General features: G+C 43.6%; 1 protein-coding gene across 2 annotated transcripts in view; it reads left to right on the forward strand.

The window, feature by feature from the left end:
- The first annotated feature begins 10,319 nt into the window (after positions 1-10,319).
- The window catches only part of PDCD4 (programmed cell death 4), a 50,972-nt gene continuing 41,848 nt past the window's right edge, over positions 10,320-19,443 (forward strand). Inside the window, exon 1 of one of the 2 annotated variants that reach the window (XM_054983339.1) lies at positions 10,320-10,487. The gene's annotated coding sequence lies outside the window, so the exon portion shown is untranslated. The remainder of the gene's footprint in view (positions 10,488-19,443) is intronic. The other variant, XM_054983336.1, reaches the window with a different exon arrangement.

Raw genomic sequence — 19,443 nt, forward strand, 5'->3', positions numbered from 1 at the left:
AGCGCTAGGTTTCCCTGACCCATGCTGCGGTTTCATCCCTTGCAGGGCCATAGAGGGCTGGGCCAGGCTGGCCCCTCCCCTTCCAGACAGGAGGCGGCCCATTTCCCTAGCCATCCTGCGCCGCATCTTAAGGGTGCTACCTGACCTTTGCTGGTCCTCCTTCGAGGTGCAGCTATTCCGCACTGCTTTCTCCTTGGCCTTCTTCGGGGCCCTCAGAGTGAGCGAGCTGGTGGCGGGTTCTCGGGCGGACAGGAACGGCAGGGCACTGTCTTTCACAGACGTGGCCTGGTCCCCCCGACAGGTGCTCATTACTATCCGCCGTTCCAAAACAGACCAACGCGGAAAAGGGGCCGCCATTTGCCTACGGGCCTCCCGGCGGGGGCCGGTGTGCCCAGTGCGGGCGGTGGGAGCCTACTTGCGCGTCCGTCCTTCCCGGCAGGGCCCTTTCCTCATCCACGGGGATCTCTCTCCCCTCACCCGCTATCAGTTCGCGTCCCTCCTGCGGGCCTGCCTGGGGTCGGCGGGGCTCCCCCCCTCCGAGTTCGGCACCCATTCCTTCCGCATTGGAGCCGCCACAGAGGCAGCCAACCTCGGGCTGTCGGACAGGGCCATCATGGCCGTGGGGCGCTGGCGGTCCCGGGCCTTTCACTCTTACATCCGCCCGCAGTGGGCGACTGGGCACTGACGTGGTGGTTGTTCATTTGGTCTTTCCACAGGGCCAAGAAGGTCAGTTTGGATCTGCGGGCACAGCATTGTCCATTGGGCCGGGAAGTATGCGGCGTCATCGGGCTGGGGATGCCACCTGGGCTTGGAAGATCGCCTGCAGATCCACTGGATGGGAGTACGGGGCATGCTGTGGGACTCCCTCCTCCCGATGCTGGTTCGCCAGGCCCGCCGGCTCGGCCCCCCCGATGTGTTCATCATTCAACTGGGGGAGAACGACTTGGGCAAATGCGAGGGGCCGGATCTTCAGCGTGCCATGTGCGCTGACCTGGATCGCCTGCAAGGACTTTTCCCTCGGACGGCCTTGATCTGGTCGGACTTACTCCAGAAGCGGGTCTGGCGCGGGGCACGGTGCCCCAAGAAAGTTGATGGCATCAGGCAGAGGGTCGCTCGGGCTATGCGTCGCCACGTTGAGGAAGTCGGCGGTCGTTTCATCGCGCACTGGGACATTTCTCACAGCATCGCCCCCCTTTTCGCCCCCGATGGCGTCCATCTGGCCAGTTGGGGGCAGGACATTTGGCTCCAGGATCTCCGGGATGGCTTGTTGGACTGGTGCCAGCAGTAGGAGTGTTGGCGGGAGCCACAGGTGGCTCTGGTGGCGGTGGGCATTGGGTCAGATCCCTTTTTGGGGGGAGCCGGGGGCCTCCGCCCCAGGCTCCCCCTTAAGGAGATTCCCTTAAGGAATCTTGGGAGTGAGGCATGGGGATGCATGCCCAGCTCGGGGGCTGCCACGGCATCCTCACTCCCAGGTGGCAGGGGAATCACCCAGGGGTGTACACCCAGGTGATCTCCCCTTAAATGTCACTCCTTGGGGTCCCTCCCCCAGCCTGGGTCTGGGGGGGGTTGAGGCTCATCGGCTGTCAGGCGGGGCAGCCGATGCTTTTGGCGGATCTGACCCACATGCAGCGCCAATACTCCTTGTGTTCTGCTGTTAATAAAGTTGTGGCCATGTTTTACCCAAATCTTCGTGTGGTCTCGGTCTGTTGCGGGTCCCCTGCTCCCTCCACTCGGCCTAGGCGGTAAGAGAGGATTATGTACACAGCCCTGAGTTCCTTGTAAGAAGGCTGGGATAAAAATGTGACAGACGGCTGCTGCAACAATCAAGTAAAAATAGAACAATTGAAAAGATCATACTGTCATTATATCATTTGTACAAAAGCTGCTAGGGGCATCAATAAAGGCTCACAAATTACCACCTCTGATAAGGTCAGCTGCTCTTCAAGATGCATGTAAGAATAGTATCACATCTAGAGGCTGAGGAAGTACATGGATCTATGTTAAGCAGACAGGTTTATGAAAGAGGAGGACTGAGCAATGTCTCTGGCCCTTTATGTATGTAGGGCCAGAGACATTGCTCAGTCCTCCTCTTTCATAAAGCTATCTGCTTAACGTAGATCCATGTACTGAAACAGCTGAAAAAGGAGGAGAGCAGAATGTCTGACATTACTAAACCATATGACAGTTTAATAGGAGTGGGCCTGAAATAAGGCCTATACCTGTAAAAGAATCCATAGTACTACTAGAAGGAAAGGTAGTCTCCAGCAGCTTTTTGTTCATTTCTTTTTCCCACAGCTTAATCACTGTGATGTTCACTTACAAGAATAAAATCATAGCCTACTTCCCTTTTAGAATGTGCTAGATGTCGATGCCAAACTTTGATCAGAACTTTGGAAACTGCCACATCTCTGCTGAACCCAAAAGCTCCACACTCTAGCAGTATTACAAATGCCAAGCAAGCACTAGGGATTAACCTTCAGAATGAACACTTTTTTGAGGTTGTAAGTAATTAACATGGCTTTGAGGCTGCTGGGAGCGAAAGTGAATTGCTTAAGGCCATATGCTAAATCAGTGGTTAGATGCAAGAGTAATTCCCAGACTTGCTCACTCTAGGTCTCTGCGTGGTAGTAAGTCAGCCTTCATTATTTGTGAACTCTCTGGTCCTTGGCATGTGACTTACTGAGGGCCTCAAGGCATTCAATTGAAGCCAGTGATCATTAAACAAACTACAGAAGGGAGACAGCTTACAGTGCAATTAACTAGCTAAAGTTTGGCAGTATCAGCACAAACCATCCTTAAATTCAAAAACTTGGCTGGGGAAAGGCCATTAAATTAGCTTGTGCACCTGCTTGGGCTTTTTTACACTTTACAGAATAGACAACTGTGACACGTTTGGAGAAACAGCTTCACCCACACCTCTCCTGGCCATGCCATGTTCTTGACATGATGTAGATTTCTCCACTCGATTGATGAGTCCCCCTCAACATTTCAGGTTGGAAAAAAACATGTGTAAGAGAGACTGAAGCCCCTTTTCCCCATGTGCCACAGTCACAAAAACCCTGCTACACATGTCTGACAGTTACAAAAGACACGGGATAGGAACCCAACCCCCAACCTGTGTCTTTGTAAGGTGCCTGCAGTGCATAGTTTAAGGATTAGGAGGAGAATGGAAGCAACATTGAGTTTGGAGCCAGCTGGAAAAAGGCCCAGCCAGGAAGTTATTTCCTTGTCTAGGCAAATTAACATTTGGTGCCCCCCCTCCGCACTCCATGATATGTTAAATAGCATAATAATAGCACTTTAAACAACCAAGCTCTGATGAAGTTACTGTTTTCATTTTTAATGTCTGGAACTTTTCAAAGTCCTTCCTTTTTAAACTGTGTCCCAAGCAGTGTGGCATCCCCTTGAATGCAGGAGAGCTCACCAGCCAACAAGCTGACTTCTTCCAACACTGCAGGGAGTAGCTCTTTAAGTCACTGATATAGCTGAGGCAGGCAATCCTAGAATTTGGGCACATTAGGAACTTGCCTAGATTGGGTTAGTCCTGGCTGGCACAGTTGCTAAAAGATAACTGGGGAAAAATCAGTTCATGTGTGCTTTCTCAGGGATCATTAATTGAAAAAAGCAAATGTATGTGAAATCCCTCAAGATATGGCCATGAATGTTTAGAATTTTGCTGCTCTGCATACTCAGAGATGATAGGATGCGCCAGTGTGGGATTAGAAACTGGTTAAATAACCATTAAATTGTCGAAGGCTTTCACGGCCGGAGAACGATGGTTGTTGTGGGTTTTCCGGGCTGTATTGCCGTGGTCTTGGCATTGCAGTTCCTGACGTTTCGCCAGCAGCTGTGGCTGGCATCTTCAGAGGTGTAGCACCAAAAGACAGAGATCAACCCCACCCCTCCTGAGTAGATATAAATGACCTGCAAACATCTTTTCCACACTGTGACACTGAGAGATCTCTGTCTTTTGGTGCTACACCTCTGAAGATGCCAGCCACAGCTGCTGGCGAAACGTCAGGAACTGCAATGCCAAGACCACGGCAATACAGCCCGGAAAACCCACAACAACCAACCATTAAATTATTGAAACTAAATAAAAGGCATGTTTTTTTCTTCTGTAATAATATGCCATCAGCTCATTAAATTATTAGGTCACAAACAGTAACATTAAAAAACCCTTTTTGCGATAAGAAACCCCTGAGTCATGATGGCTCCTGGAAAAATAACATTTTGGGAAAATAAACCTTTTTTCCCTTTTGCATCTGCTCAAAGTCTTTTGACTTTGATATAGAGCTGCCAATCACACGGTGGCATCCCTCCCCTTGACACAGGCAAAGTTGGCATTTGAAATCAGTCGAGTGATCCTAGTTGGCATGGATGCTAGATCATGCGTGGCTTATGCTGATTACATTATATCATTATCCAAACAAAGAGAACTGGATTTTCCTCCAAGAAGTTTAACTCTTCAGTTATGGCTGGAGGCACAACAGAAGCAATGAGCTGACCAGTATAAACAATGTTGTTGTTTTTTTTAACAATGTTATTTTTAATTCCTGGTACATGGTGTCTAAGCTGCACACCCTGTCAAGACTCTTGCTGCTAGAGAGATCCCAGGCCAAACCCTCCCCCCCAAATCTGACTGCAAAATCTTCCATGAAGGCATGCGTACAATTTCTTCAAGACGTCTGTAAAGCTCAAAAACGGGTTTCTGCAGAACTATAATAACTGAGCCACACAAAAAGTTCATAGAAGTCTGAAAATCTTTCATTTTTGTCACAACTAGTGTCCCCATCTGAAAGAAGAGCACAGTGAGCTCACCAGCTGGTTCACCCTCATCAACAGGCCAACATTCCATATAAGGTACATGCCACTGACCACAGAGAAAAACGAATTATAACACATAGCATTTTATTATTCTACAACAATAATAGTGTCTATCTTTATCATTGTTTGGTAGGTTTAGCTATCTAAACAAGGACACTTTGAAGACCAAAAGACTTGCATATTCTAGACAATACCTGTTTTCCTACTCAACCTACTGATATTGTCTGTTTGATCATAAAACCAAGACTGGTAAATGATTACTGATTAGCGGTTGGAAAGACATTCTTTTGTATTATTTATGGTAAGGGAAAGGCCACACTGTGCACACATTGCACATACATACCATATTTTTGTATGGCTATTGTCTGAGCTGAGCCATCCAACCATGTTCTATTGGCACAGCAGTCATTACTATTCCACTGCAATCCTGTGCATTTATTGGTGAAAGGACTCCACAGAACTTGCTACCATCTTACTACAATGCAACACACAGGACATGGTACGGACATAACATGCAGGAAACCCACAAAGTGCCTAAATATTTTTATTTGTTGCTGTTGTTGGGAGATATTATAATGGACTCTCAAAGGACTGTAGCTGTTTTTGTTTTAAATTGTGTAAAATGCTTCTAAAAATTGTTTAAACACTGAATACTGGTTTATGCTTGGTTTTACCCAGGTTTTGTATTGTGATTGTTTTTATGTTTGTTTCTTTTAGAAACTACCATCGGAGTGATGCAGATATAAAAAATTATGTATTTTAACTACATATTTCTACAAACATTACAAAATTATTCTGCTTTTTGGCATCCAAAGCATCTGACAAAAAAAATCAGTAATCTTAATCCACATATACAAGTAATTTTAAAAAATCAAAACGTGTGGAGTAGTGGCTAGAATGATGGGCCCAGATTTGATTCCCTGCTCTGCCATAGAAGCTTGCTGGGTGACCTTGGGCCAGTCACATACCTCAGCCTAACCTACCTCACAGGGTTGTAGTGAGGGGGAAATATAGGAGAAGAGGGTGACAAAAGCTGCTTTGGATCCCCCTTAGGAAGAAATGAGGGATATAAACAAAATAAAAATAAATCCTACTATTATAACAGTAGAGGGTAGGAATGAATGTATGTATGAAAGAGGGAACATGAACGCATCACTAAGAGCTCAGAGGAACAGGTGGAGGATCTCTTTTTTTGGGCATGAGTCTCACCTGTCAACATGAAACATGTTCCTTTGCTCTTACTGCTATGATTAGCAGGTGCTATTCATAATCTCTAGCTTGGCCTGCGCCATATGCCACCATAATTTAAGGGTTTTTTTTAATAAACTGAAGTTCCTCTTTAAAGAGGAACAAAGCCTGCTATGTCACAACCAACCCAGCGCAAACCCCACTGGGTGTGGTTCTCAGTTCCTCTCCCACTTTGTCAAGTCAAAGTATGCCTACTGAAATATGCCCATGAACCTCCTCTAACCTATTTCCCTTATAAATGAGGGGTTAACAATCCAGCAAGATTGTTAACCCCCCATTTACAGGAGACATGCATATCTGAGCAACCTTCTGTATCTCTGCCCCTTGTTGGATTTGGAACTGCAGATGCATGGTGGATGCTTATCCCAATGCAGAGCTGTCTATCTGCGATTCATTGCTTTAAAGTAAATGCACCTCTGATATACATTCAAATGCACATTCCCAACCACATGCTACTGTACTCTTGCATAAATAGAGCTGGATCAGAGTGACAGTGGCTGAGTGATGAGTCCTATTTTGCCTTTTAAAAAACTTTCAAGTACACCCACTGGCAGATTAACACACATTTTCACCCAAATATACTGTTGCCTTTGTGCAAATACTGGTGTTTTTTTTTTTTTTACAGGAATGCCTCATGGCCTTTCTCTACTCAGCAACCTCAGGGGTGTGTGGCCAAGTCCTGAAGGGGCCAATGGCAGCCTCAGACTAATCTTTCTTTGGCCACTTCCCTTTCTTGCTCTAAGGCAAAGCCACCAGACAACTGCTTGTCAGGCGGCCAGCTGTTAAAAGGCTAGCTGTTGCTGATCAGCTGGCAGATAGAGGTTTGAAAGATGCATCTGCAGGCCCACTAGGCCTGGTAGATACTGGCTAAGCACTGCATGGCAACATTATTGACAACCCCAACAACTTTGATGCTCTTTTCTTGTTCTGGTCCCATCCCATACAGTGTACCAGGCTAGCTCAATAGCCAGCTATAATTGTAGGAAATCCCCAACATAGACTCCTGTAGCTAAATTCTGTGACTGTAGTTGGGAAACAAGACATGGGATTCAGTTCATATTCTCAAGGGTCTAATCAGATCATTGTGATTTTCTAGTGCATCTGAAAATATGTCATGTTGTATAGTTACACAATTACACAAAATGTGTAACTATAGGTATCAACTATTAGGGCAAGAATGGACAGAAAAAATGCAAGACCTATGATTCCAAAAGACAGGTCTGGATCTGTTATTGATGTATTGCTAAACACCCGTAGGCTTCTACCTTCTTCCTTGTATTATATTCTTGTCAGGTGGTAGTGGCCCCATCCCTGCATTCATATATTCCACAGGATCCTCTGACAGAGGGCAGCTTCGCTCAGGTCCACTGAGGCAGGTAGCTTGACCAGGGACTGAGGGGAAAGGAGCAAGGGTGAGGCCATGCCCACAGGCACGCCAACAGCAGCCTCAGAGCCTTGAGGTCCAGCAAATATTCCTCAGAAGAGAAGCAGAGCTCAGGCAGCAGACTGTACCTGGGAGCAGGCATGAGGAAGAGGTCAGCAGCTACTGGGGCCTATACAGGCAAGCACAGCAGCCTCTTCAAACCTCTGAAAGCAGAGCAGAAGAGAGGGCTCAGTCACCATTGGCCCAGATTCCTTTCATTCACTTTGGGTCCACAGCTGAAGAGAGGGGCATTGGGGGAGTCTAAGATCAGCCTCAGACAATTCTTTATTAAACCAGCCCAGGGAGAGGCAAAGAGGAAGTGCCAGATGACTCCAAAAAAAGCCAGTAGCAAGTAGCAAGGAAGCTGGTTTGAGAGAAAGAACAGATGTGATAGAACCTCCCTTCTCTCCGTATTCTGACATCCACCTGGGGCTGGGCCTGAAACACTGGAAGGTGGTGCAGCTCTGGACTCTGCCCCCACAGAGAGCAAGTCTGACAAATTCTACAGTTGTGTCAACTCTGTATTTCATGTTTACCAAAAAGCAATACCAAGAATATGCATCTTACTGAAAACATTGAACTGTATTGCTCAGCTCTCTAATCACAGTAACATTTCAAAACACTATCAATCTTCCTCTGAGTCAGTTAATTCATATTGCCACTGCTCATAGGGTATTTTTTTGTTTAAATAGCACTGTTACATAGAGGCCACGCCTCCACCTGTCTACCCACAAATGCTGGCGTTTCTGTGTGAGATTCAGATGCAATCCCATCCTAAGGTGCATTTTAAAATGTACCTTCCTTCCTTCTTGACTGCCCCAGGCAAGGCAATTTTCCTGTAAACCAAGCATGCATCCTAGTAAATTTCAGTTCTAAAGAGTCATGTCAGGTTATTAAAAATTAAAGTTGTGTGTTTTAAGTGAAGAGCATAAATATCAGCTTTTTAAAAAATCACAATCTTTAGATAGCTCAGGGATTGGGAACCCATAAAATTAATTAACACATTTTTCAGCTAGATAATTGTGGGCACAGAAGAAAATCAAGCATGCAGTCACCTCCATTATTATGTAGCTCTTTGATGGAGGAGGGGCCATACACAGGGCACAACACGAATCAGTACCAGGGGAGAGGCACAGCTTCTGGTGTTGTGCGCTCTCTTCTAATGTTGGAAGATTTCCTACCTCTCCCGCACCCTAATCCCTCCTCTCACTTTCGCCTGAAGCACAAAATAGTTTGGTCCACAATCAGGCCTCCTCCTTCTGCTATGGCTTTTCTTCTCCCCTTAATTCCTGTCAGGAATAAGTCACATGAGTGACTTATTTGTATACATGATCAAAATACTGTTTAAAAATTTTAAATTAATCCACTTTTCCACCAGGCTTCAACTAATTAAAAAGAACCCTAATAAAGCTCAGTTTCTGACTTCCATACATTTCTCCAACAGCCGCGCAAAAACATTGTAAGCGCTATAGGTGACGTACGGAACTGCTTTAACAAATGGTGCTTGATTTAAAAAAAAAAAGACGCTCGGGATCGAGCTTGCCTCGGGTCTGCACTTGTTGCTCAGCAGCTTCGTCTAAGTGTGCAAAGGCAGGCTATAATGAACAAGCACTCTATACAGACTCCGAAGGCGGTCCTTGTTTCTTCCCATATACTCGCCAGAGTGCTAGCCATACCTCGAAATTTAGTCTTGGAACAGAGCTCAAATGAAGCCATGGGAATTCTGTATCGAGATTTCTGAGCTGCTCCTTATAGGAGAAAAGACTTGCCAAACCGGCATCGCGACCACACATCCTCCAACTCTCGCTTCCGGTACTGCCTCCTCCCCTAAATGGGAGCGCCTCCTCTTTTGTCCCTGCCTTTCGGTCGCGATCCGTAGACTCTTAACAATAAACGCTGTTAAAATCCACGGAAGCTCCTGCTTAATAAATACGAGAACGGTTAGTCTGGAAAAATTGAGATTGCAAAGCCGCAGTTCAGGCATACCGCTTACTGACTACTAAATCTTGAAATTGGGGTGTAAAAGCATTTGGAGTAGAAAGAAAGTCCCCCATACTTGTATTTTAAAAAGGCTTGGGGTGTTTGTTCTTGCAGACCTGATCTGGGGTTGCCAACTCCAGGCTGGGAAATTCCTGGAGATTTGGAGGTGGAGTCTGGAAGAACCTCAGTGGGGTATAATGTCATCGAGTCCGTTCCTCAACGCAGCTATTTTCTCCAGGGAAATAATGTCTATATATTGGAGATAGATTCAGGAGGGCAGCCATGTTAAGAGCAACATCCGGGTCAAAGAGCACCTTAAATTACAACCAGATTTCCAAGGTATGAGCTTTAGAGAGTCAAAGACTGACGAAGGAAGCTTTGACTCTCGAAAGTTCATATCTTGGAAATCTAGTTGGTCTTTAAGGAGCTATTGGACCCGGATCTTGCCTACAGACTGGAGAAGAGTTTCAATTCCAGGAAGTCTCCGAGCTCCACTTGGAGGTTGGCAATGGCAACCCTAAGGATTTGGGAATAACCGTAACTATTCAAAAAAATTAAACCCGTGAATGTCGTTGGAGTTCTGCATCCTACAAACAGAGGGGGTCGCAGTCAGGACACAATATAGAAAGTGATTTATTGCCCGATCCTAAGATGCAAATATGCTTTGTCAGCCCAACGAACAGCTGAAGGACTGTAAAGAAAACGACTCGCGCCAAGGAAAATGGCTGTCAGCTCTGCTACATAGCCCTGAGAAACCACCCCAGCCATCGGGGAGGGCAGACGCTAGTTTTCTGAGCTCTCTCCGCCAACCCCTTTGCTTTGCGGGCGGGGCTGGACCAGTGAGCAAAACATGTGAGGAAAGCAGAGGGCTGTTTGACAACAACTGCGAGCGAGAGGGAGGCGAAGGAGAGAAGAATGGGTGTTGCGTGTCGGTGTGGTGTCGCCAGTTGTTTCTGAAGAGGCGGTGGATAAGGGTGGCTTTCTACGATTTTAGTGGCTGACAGTCCAGGTTAGTAGTAGGCGTCCCCCCGCCGCCGTCTCTGAAAGAACCGAGCGAGATGAAACCGCTCGCTCCCACCCCTCCTGCTTCCAATAGTTTCGTGCAGATATCCTTCATTTACAAAGGGTGTCCCGAGTCACAGTCGGACTGAATTTTTTTACATTTAAGGGCAAATGTTCTGTCATGGTTTGAGGTAACTTCTGTTAAAGGGGAAAGACGTTTACTACGGGCTTACTTCGTGCTTCAGGTAATACTTTCAGTTGGACTCGCCTCAGACTGCAGCTGGAGAACATGAGGCCCGATCCTACTCACGCTTGAGGTGGAAAGGAGTCCCGCAGGGTTCACTGGGCCTTAGCTACGCGTAAATGCGTCCCAATGCTATGCGTGGTTATTCAGAAGTCTACGAAATTAAGTAGGATGTTACCGCCCCTGAGTAATTGTGCATTTTATTGCAGCCTGAGACAGCTTACTTGATTTCAGTAGAAAGACCGAGGGCTAAAGCGGGTAGAGGAGGGTCTTTTTATTTTTAGGTCTGCAAAGCATTTGTGGGCCTTGGGCCATTTGTTTGCTCTGTCTTACACACTTTTCCTTTCAGTGGCGCCTGTACTTCTTAGGGTTCAAGACAGACTTGAACGAGCCTAAGAAGCTCCTTTCTGATTCCTTAAGGCCTATTGAGATAAGGAGCAGCGAATTCTTGTGTCTCACTCCAACCAAGTAAAAGCCTTGAGTTACTGCCATAACTAGAGGGAGTAGGGTTGCCCACAGGCCTAGAGAAAAATGTCCTACTCCTTTAAGAGTAGCTTGATGTGTGTAAATGGGCAGTTGAAACTTATCAGAGCATAGAGGTATGTAACATTGAAAGTAATACTCCATTAAGCCTCTATTAAATGAGCAGGACATTTTCTCCTCTAGGTGGTTGGCAATCCTAGACAGGAAGTACTTGGTGATGCACTTCTATAGCCCAGTAAAATTTCTCTTGGAAATTCTTTTGTTAGTGGATTTTGCATTTGTTCCTTGTCAGACTGGTCAATATTTTCCCAAGCCTAACTGATTCTTTAAGAGAGCATCTTGCCTTTTCTCTTAACTTGTGGCTTGGTGTGCTTGAGTCATCAGTATTAAATTTACCCAGCTGGGGTTGAAGAACACTTCTTTGGAGCCCTTCTCTATGCTTGGGGCACTTGGAGTTAGGTGGTCCAGAATTTGAACAAGAAAATGGACTAGGTGAACTTTGGTCCTTTCACACAACATGGCTTTCTAATTCTTCAAGAAATATAATTCAATTTTCGCCTCTTATAGGTGCTGAGTCTCTAAATTATAACTTAAAGAGTTTTTTGCTCAGTTTTAGGCAACACTTCAAAGAACATCTTGTGGGAACTGGGACAGAGGAACGTTTAGGGCACTGCTGATGTAAAAGTGTAAAATTATGCCAGTCCTCATCATTATTAGACTATTTCTGTTGCATGACTACTCTCCCCCACGTCCAGTTATGCATTCAAATGGAAATGAGTTTCACAGCTGCATTTTTGTCTACAACTTAAAAACCTCACTGATGTGGTTGGACTATGCAGATGGGAAACTGGGAGAAGGAAAGAAGGCTGTTTGCATTACTGTCTTACAGACTTATTAAGTTTAGCTTGTGGTGGCCAACTTGTGGCAGGAGCAGTGTGGTTTGTTAACATCCCTGGATGGCAACTAGAGGACCCAGGAGAGGAAGGAAGACTCTCTCTCTCTCTCTCTCTCTCTCTCTCTCTCTCTCTCTCTCTCTCTCTCTATATATATATATATATATATATATATTTATATATGTATATATATATGTGTGTGTGTGTGGCTGTAGTTCATACTTTGTGGCATACTTACCAATGGTAGACCTTTAGATGTTAGGTTATATGTTGGAATGTTATGAAGATATATGGGAACTGAAGTGAAAAAAATCTGCCTTAATCACATCCATTCTGAGAATGGATCCAGAGGAGTTAGCCGTGTTAGTCTGTAGTAGCAAAATAGCTTCTTGAAAGCTTATGCTACAATAACGTTGGTTAGTCTTAAAGGTACTACTGGACTCTTTACTATTCTGAGTATGCTTACGAATAGCTTTTTCTGATAAAGCCCCTATGCTTATAGCAGCTGAATGATTAAGAAGGAATTGCACCAGCATGCTGGCAACAGGTTCCCAAGCTGAACTCTTGTTCATACTGCTCTTAAAGAAAAAGGCATCTTGCCAGGTGAAAGCCAACAACTAATTCATGAATGTTCATAGGGTAAAACTTATATGTGTAAATGATAAATCATTTTGCAGTCACGGGGTCTCAGGCAGGACTAAACTGGATTAATACTAGCAAGTGATTTGCGAGTCACAAGTTCTGATTCCAGGGGTGGCAATTCTAGTCTGTTGCAGCAAAAACCAGCAGAAACCTGAGGCTTTTAAAAAACTAATTAAATTTTATTTCATCATATACTTTTATGTACTAGAACTCACTTCTTGAGATGCAAGATCTTAACTAGTATGCATGTTTAAGCTGAAGTGAGAGCACTGCTTTTTGTTAATGCACGTGTGCAAATATTCAATTGTTTATAGTGTAGACAAATATATATTACATATGCAAAAATAATTCATGACATGGTTAAACACCTAGAACTAAAAAAACTAAACTTCTATAGCTTTTTCCTTAGAGGCCTGCTAACAGCCTGAATTATTAGCTGCCCTTCCAGAATCTCAAGCAGAATTGTACTGAAGTGGATGCATTTGCAGATAAATCAATATAAATCCACTTTCAGAGAAAAGTTGCAGGTGCAGAATAGGATTGCATAGGTATCTTATCCCAAACTCAGCCCTGGGAACTGTATCCTGAGAAAATTAGTGGAGTGTATCAGCTGACCTTGCAGGAGACTACTGCTAGTAATACTATTTGATAATAAAATTAGAATTGAGCCTTCTAATTAGGGCTGGGTGTCTAGCATTCAACAGGAGTGCACACTATGTAATTAAGAGGGTGGATCAGAGTGTACTTGGAGCAAACAAAGCAGGCTGACTGGAAGGTCAGGAAGAGGTCTTTTTCAGCTGGTGGAATAAAGTTAATGTTTAGCTGTTGGCGCACATTCTTGTGTGATTTTAAGAATGAATCCTCAAACAACTTAATCCAGTCCTATGAGTGCCACTGACTAGCTCAGTAAATTTAAGTAGTTTACTTACAGTTCTGTGGCATGCAGTTCTTTGCTGCAAACACCCTTGGAAGTAAATTATTGAAATCAGCAGGGCACTCTAGATGAGGCTCAGTTAGGATCAGATTGTATCTTCATGGACTGGTGTGTTTTGTGGCTGCAGATCTGAATCAATTTTTTTTGGAACTGAAAGAGACTGTCAAATTTCTTGCCCCAATAGTAAGAATCTATCTAACCCTCAGGCTTTATATTTGGACATGTTACCGAAGCCTTCAGCATTGCTTTGGGAGCAGGAGGAATGCCACACAGAACAATTCATGTTTAAACAGTTAATTGAAAAATCTTGCTTGTGCCCACAGTTTAGCCTCTTGCAACACACTCTAGTTATGGTGCAATATGGTATAGATGTTGCTGTGACATAAAATCTAGTCCGCCTACCTACATCCTTTGCCCTGGTGTTAAGAATAACATATTTCCCTCTCACTGTAAGACAAAAATATTGTTGCTTTTGCTAGAAGCACTTCTTTGTATTTGTTTGCTAAAGAAGGAATTTGATATTGAAAGACACAGTAGGGTTTACTCCTAAGTGAGAAAAGTCTTGAAACTGGACAAACAGAACGTAAATTGTGAAGTTTATAAAGTTCTTTCTGAGGCAAAGTCTAGATCCTTTTCAGTAACTTATAGATATTTTCTCAACTCTCTTAATATAAGATCAGTGTGTTCCTTCATTTGTTTCAAGGGCTTGAAAGCTGAAAGCAAAGGAAAATACTTTCGAATGATTAAAAGTCCTCTCCTTGTTAAAATGACACTGCTTTGCAAAATGAAAGGAGGGAGGTATGGTAGAAAAGCTATATGCTGTGGATAAAAGGCAGACTACTGTAAATGAATAAACAAATACTGCTTTTAATCTCAGAAGAAGACAGAATAGAAATACAGTAAATAAAAATATGGAGTGCTTTCTTTACACCTGTTGCAGCTTCCTTCTCATTACTGTAGCAAGTGTTTTACAAGAATTCAATAAAAAGTTACAGGTCTCAGTAAGCAGGAGGCCAGTGTTGAAATAAACTTGTTATTTACTGCGATGCTCTTGAACTTCTTAAATCTTTTGATCATACACTTTTTCCAGAACTTGGAATCATTTGGCAATGAAAGTTAGAGAAAGCTAAGTTTTCTTTCAAACCCTTAGCACAATGGTTGTTGTGGATTTTCCGGGCTGTATAGCCATGGTATTGGCATTGTAGTTCCTGACGTTTCGCCAGCAGCTGTGGCTGGCATCTTCAGAGGTGTAGCACCAAAAGACAGAGATCTCTCAGTGTCACAGTGTGGAAAAGATGTTTGCAGGTCATTTATATCTACTCAGGAGGGGTGGGGTTGAGCTGAGTCATCCTGTAAGAGTTTCCCAGGGTGTGGAATACTAATGGAGGGAGGCTTCACTGTATCCTGAGGAGGTTCTTTTGCATATGGATGGGTGCTTGATGTGCTAATCTTCTCTGCAGGGCTATTGTCAGGTATAGAGGGTTTTGTTACTTCAGGACTGGAAACCATGCTCTATTCATTCTTAAAGTCTTTTCTTTCCTGTTGAAATTGTGCTTATGCTTATGAATTTCAATGGCTTCCCTGTGCAGTCTGACAAAGTAGTTGGAAGTGTTGTCAAGTATTTTAGTGTTCTGGAATAGGATACAGTGTCCTGTTTGAGTTAGGCTATGTTCAGCCACTGCTGATTTTTCAGGATGTAAACTACTGTTATGCCAAAATATTCATTCAAATTGTATAAATATTTCTTCAAATTTTGTAAAGTGCCATTCATAGCATACATGTAAATCCTCAATTAGTGTATACAACTATACCACTATCTTATACAAATATTAGACCGTGTTGCCTCTTAGTCCATATATCAGGCAGGTGTTTCTAATTGCCAAAGACCGCGTTCGAGTGCGTAGAGTGAAGCACCAGAGATTTTGTTACTTGCTGTTGGGTAAGCATTACTCTTGAAAAGCTGAAGGTGATTTTGATAATTGTTAAGACACTGTTGGTAATTTTCAATGCTTTCTTAGGTTTACTGAGTGGAGAACTACGTAAGTGCCCCTGAGGAAACAGACCTTTGTGAAACAAGCTGAACGATTCTTGCCGGCCGCTTGTAGGGCAGAGGAGAGGGAGACCCATGTGGCTCTCACTCCGATGTGTTCTTCTCAATTATGAGAGAGATTTATGAATAAACCACAAAGGAGTGTGCAAGGTGGTTTCCCACAGGCAGTTGAATTTGCTTTCGAAAGAGAACTTTCCATATGACTCCTTTAATTGTACTGGGAGGATCGTGGATTGCAGTGCATTGAGGAAACAACTTGGAAGAAAGATGAGCTACACACTCAAGTTTGAAAAACTTTATTCAGATGTACTGCGAGACTAAAACTGGATATATGGACTAAGAGGCAACACGGTCTAATATTTGTATAAGATGGTGGTATAGTTGAATATACTAATTGAGGATTTACATGTATGCTATGAATGGCACTTTACAAAATTTGAAGAAATATTTATACAATTTGAATATTTTGGCATAACAGTAGTTTGATGTATTTTTGTATAGATATATTGGAGTAATACATTTTGATCCAGAGGTTGGTGTTACTGTCTGCATATTCCTCTGGGTCTGCCTCTCCCCCCTTATTCAGTACTAGATTTTTCAGGATGGCCAAGTCTGCAGTGTCTTTCATGTTCTTTTATTCTTGTCTGGATGCTACGCTTTGTGGTCCCGATGTAAACTTGTCCACAGCTGCAGGGTAAATGGTATACTCCTGCAGAGGTGAGGGGGTCTCTACTGTCTTTTGCTGAACGTAGCATCTGTTGTATTTTTCTGGTGGGTCTGAATACTGTTTGTAAGCTGTGCTTTTTCATAAGCTTCCCCATCTGATCAGTGATTCCTTTGATATATGGCAAAAACACTTTTCCTGTGGGAGACTGTTTTTCCTTAGTTGTTTGATTTATCCTTGGTTTACTCGCTCTTCTGATTTCATTTCTGGAGTAGCCATTTGCTTGAAGTGCGTGGTTTAGATGATTAATTTCCTCGTTGAGAAAGTGCGGTTCACATATCCGTCTTGCACGGTCTGCTAATGTTTTTATTATGCCTCTTTTCTGTCGAGGGTGGTGATTGGAGTTTTTGTGTAAGTACCGATCCGTGTGAGTTGGTTTCCTGTAGACCTTGTGACCTAACTGAAACATTGCTTTGCGGATGACCAAGGTATCTAGAAATGGAAGTTTACCCTTGGTTTCTTTCTCCATGGTGAATTGTATGTTCAGGTGGATATTTTTGAAGTGGTTTAAAAACTCCATCAATTCTTCCTCACCATGGCTCCAAATGATAAAGGTATCATCCATGAACCGGAACTAGACTGTAGGTTTGTGGGGTGCTGATTCGAGAGCTGTTTTTTCAAAATGTTCCATGTAGAAGTTTGCTATAACTGGGCTGAGAGGGCTTCCCATGGCCACCCCATCCATCTGTTCATAGAATTCGTTATCCCATTGGAAGTAACTGGTTGTCAGACAATGGTGGAATAAGGCTGTTACATCCTCTGGAAAAATCTGATTAATAAGTGTGATTGTGTCTTTTACCGGAACCTTGGTAAATAGGGATACAACATCAAAACTGACGAGTATGTCCTGTGGATTGAGTTTCAGAGAACTGATTTTGTTGATGAAATGTTCTGAATCTTTGATGTAAGACATGGTTTTTCCGATGTGGTCCTCTAGAAGATTGGCCAGATGTTTAGCTAATTCGTATGTTGGTGAACCAATGGCACTCAAGATGGGTCGGAGTGGGACTGAATCCTTATGAATTTTAGGGAGTCCGTATAGTTGTGGTGGCTGTGCTTCTGTCTTGCATAGTTTTCTGTGTGTGTCAGGATGAAGTGAGGAATTCTTGATCAGCGCATTAGTTAGCCTGGTGATTTTGCAGGCTGGATCTCGTTTTAGTTTTTTGTAGGTGGAAGGATGACTCAGCTCAACCCCACCCCTCCTGAGTAGATATAAATGACCTGCAAACATCTTTTCCACACTGTGACAGTGAGAGATCTCTGTCTTTTGGTGCTACACCTCTGAAGATGCCAGCCACAGCTGCTGGCGAAACATCAGGAACTACAATGCCAAGACCACGGCTATACAGCCTGGAAAATCCACAACAACCATCGTTCTCCGGCCGTGAAAGCCTTCGACCTTAGCACAATATCCAAAAAAGTGTGGATGCAGCTTTTGACTGCTGAAAATAGTATGCTAAACACTTATATAAGTGATAACTGCTATAAGAAGCCTTGCAATAGCATATTATCTAAAGACTACTTTTAGCAAACACATTTGAGAGCCAGTTTGGTGTAGTGGTTAAAAGTGCAGACTCTAATCTGGAGAACCTGGTTTGATTCCCCACTCCTCCACTTGAAGCCAGCTGGGTGACCTTGGGTCAATCACAGCTTCTAGGACCTCTCTCAGCCCCACCCACCTCACAGGGTGTTTTGTTATGGGGATAATAATAATATACTTTGTAAACCACTCTGAGTGGGCGTTAAGTTGTCCTGAAGGGCTGTATATAAATCAGATGTTGTTGTTGTTGTTGTTATTTTGGAACACTACTGTGGATTTTGTTCTAAATGTATTGGATTAATATATTGGAACAAGTTTTAACAGTGTTTTAGGATTCATTCTGAAGAGCATTTAAAAAGGATTAAATTCAGATATGAATTAGGCCTTACAAATATATTCACACAATGTAGGTTGCTCAACAGTGGTGAAACAGAAAAATAACTTTGCCCCCATATTATCCTCCATTTCTTTAAAGGATAGTGTTATGACCATTTACTTCTCTTGGGTAGATTTTTCCTTTTATCTTTCCCTTAACACCCTCTGGGTCGTTTGCTGCCACCAGGAATATTATATTCCAAGATATTTTATTTAAGTTTTCCTTTTTTGTAACGTGCCTAAGCGTCAGGCTCCTTCGTGGTTCTGTGTGGCCCTGAGGATAAGAATGGGATATAGCAGTAACAGCTACTCTGGGATATAATAAAACAAATAAACTTTTATTTTTTCAAGAAGTGTATCAGTTTCATAAAGTAGTTCTTGGTTCTTAAAGTTACTTCCTATAAACTGATTCACACAGATCTCTTCTAAGGTTTCACACACAGTTAGCCTTTTTCTCTGACTCAGTATTTCTCTCACAGAAATGCTTTAAACTCCTCAGGCAGCAAACAGCTGGCCTCTCTTTCCCTGACTGAGTGTCCTTTCACAAACATTCTCAGTTCAGGTTCCACACAGGTTATATTTCTCTCATAAATACTTCAACATACTTAGGCAGCACACAGCTAGCCTGCTTTCCTCTGACTGACTGTTCTTTCTTCACTCTCAGTCTCCAACTGCATTCACTCCGCCCACACTCTGTCATCATCCAATCATATCGCTCACTCATCCCTCTCTTTTCCACTGCTGTGCTGCAGACTTTGTAGATGCCCTCTACTTGGGCGGGGGGGGGGGGCGGGGTTCAGCTACTTCTGTCAAATTACAGCAACCTCTGTTTATCCAACAAGTGCAAGATTAGAGTCTAGTTGCACCTTAGAGACCAAGTAGATTTCCAGGATATGAGTTTTTGGAGCTTTGACTTTCGGAGCTTTGATTCTTGAAAGCTCATACCCTGAAAATCTACTTGGTCTTTAAGGTGCAACAGGACTCCAATCTTGCTCTTCTACTGCAAACCAGTACAGCTACCCACCCAAAAGTATCTAAGAAGTGTAATTGTGAAGTTGCATTGTTTTCTCTAAAATGG

The sequence above is a fragment of the Eublepharis macularius genome, chromosome 6, assembly GCF_028583425.1.
Source record: "Eublepharis macularius isolate TG4126 chromosome 6, MPM_Emac_v1.0, whole genome shotgun sequence".
In the NCBI taxonomy this organism is placed as follows: Eukaryota; Metazoa; Chordata; class Lepidosauria; order Squamata; family Eublepharidae; genus Eublepharis; species Eublepharis macularius.